Source organism: Anarhichas minor, unplaced genomic scaffold (assembly GCF_050575085.1).
Source record: "Anarhichas minor isolate MPS153535 unplaced genomic scaffold, ASM5057508v1 ptg000021l, whole genome shotgun sequence".
In the NCBI taxonomy this organism is placed as follows: domain Eukaryota; kingdom Metazoa; phylum Chordata; class Actinopteri; order Perciformes; family Anarhichadidae; genus Anarhichas; species Anarhichas minor.
Window position 1 is genome coordinate 10,134,685 of NW_027466467.1, and position 2,231 is coordinate 10,136,915.

Genomic DNA, 2,231 nt, shown 5'->3' on the forward strand with positions numbered 1-2,231 from the left:
CATCCCACACAGACACACAGGGCACCCACTAAGCTGTAAGACAGGACTCCTCTAGAGCCCTGAGTAGCAAGCCTTTCTCTTCAGCATACTAGTGCCTGGCAGAGGGAATGGGTACCAATATCAAATACATTGGCGTAATATCAATACCTAATGGAGATTTAAAAATGTTTAATATATCATGGAAAGTAATTAGTCTCATGAAGGAGTTTGTGTATGCTGAAGCTCAGTTGTCTGCTACTTTTATCACCGTTATAAACAAATCGTCCCTGTATTTGTTCACAGAGTACATTGATTTTAGAGTATATTGTTTTTATGAAGTAGCCACTCGTAGAGCATAAAGTGTGTGGATGCGAGACAGAAATATGCTGACTCACTTGGTGGACAATGTAAGAGACAAAGGAGCTTTTTCTTATTCGTGTCTATGTCTGTTAATGGTGGCACTGAAAAGGGAAACGGGTAAGATATAAAGTAATGTACCGGAGTTCAGGTGCTATTCTAGGAGATGAAACATCTGGGTGAAGTAAAAGGGGGAAAAAAAGTTCATCCCTGCTGTTTGTACGGTTTCATGTAGTTCTGCATGATAGCGAAGTGAGCAAAGGATTCCTCTTCATTGTGAGGTTGCAAAGTGTGTGTGTGTGTGTGCCCAGTGGTGGAATAACTGGAGTATTACTCAAGTACTGTAATCAAGCACACTTTTAGTAAGTACTTGTAATTTGTACTGATATTTTATGCTTTTTATTCATCACTGCATTTCAGTGGGAAATAGTGTTTTAGTTACTATTTACATATAAACATGAAATGCTCATAGTTTTAACCACCCGACTGTGTAAAAAGTGGTCATTAGCTTCACTTTTACCGGCAACAACATGAAAGGTTTTTAAATTATACTCATTATTACCTTTTGTTCATTATTTTGCTCTAAGCTTCTGTAACTGTAACGCTGGGATTAATGAAATAATCTAACATTAATGCATGCTATTTTTATATAGTAATTCCACTTTTACTTGGTACAGATCTGAATACTTCTCTACTGCATGTGACGGTAAAAAGAGACGTCTTTGTGCGCCATTCGCCCCCCCACCCCTGTGGCCATGTGAATCAGCAGCTGGTCCACACAGGAGGGTCCTTCCCATTCACTTCAAGCCACAACATGACTCGGGTTTGCGTCAGTCAGGTCCCTAGATGATGTATCAAATGAAACATGCCATCAAGTTCTCTATTTAAATCTATAATCCGTCATGACTGTGTCTGCTGACGTCGAGACTGTAATACAGAGACATGAAAACTTCACTTATGCACTTACTAATGCATGCTGATGGTTTCTTCGGCTAATTTAGCTCGCGGCTACAGATTTGTCTCACTTTAAACCAGTGACTGCTTTGCATGGTCTAACCAGAGGCCTGAAACATGGTTTTAGAAAGAGCTTATTGTGTGAGATTTTCCTTGGGCAACCCTAAAACCTCCAGCTTGAAGCAGTATTTTGTCTGGAGATCCCGGTTTGGAGAAATACAGTTGTGTATGTGTGTTACAGAGAGAGAGGGAGAGGGGGGGAGAGATGCAGTCTGAAGGAATTTAACTATTGGAGTAGCAGATCTAAGATGTAAGCACAGAGCCTATCATTGTTTGGGGAGCAATAGACGGAAGAAAAGAGAGGACATTCATGTTGTTGGCACGTGTCCTATTAAACAGGGTCTTGGGATTTATTACATCTTAGTATTTTCATGTCCAAGGGAGATGCAGAGATCCTGTTTACCAGCAACGCAGGCAAGCAAGTCGTCACTTCCTCACAACAAGCTGACAGGAGGAAGATGTGGGATGATCGATACAGTAGGTTCTCATGTGCAAAGTTACAGAGTCTAGAGGGATGACGTGTGTGAAAGAGGCTCTATCTAATCACTCCCCCATGAGGAAGAGGAGGGTTAGAGGAGCTGAAGTGAAGCCAAAGGAAAGAGGAAGGGCCTGACATCAACAAGTCAAAACAGCTGCCCCCTTCTCCCTCATGGAGAGACAGCAAGAGGAGCCTGATGGAGTGAGAGAGAGAGAGAGAGAGGGGGAAAGAGTGGAGGGTCTGTAAATGTGGAGTGGGAGAGAGCAACGTATGAGACATTTGAGGGTCTGTAAGAGACGAAGGTATTGGCAAGTGAAAAGGGGGGAGGGAAGCGAGCGGTGGTGAGTGTATGCTTGCATGCTTTGCACAGTGAGGATAGCCAGGGAGCAAGGGACAGGGAAAA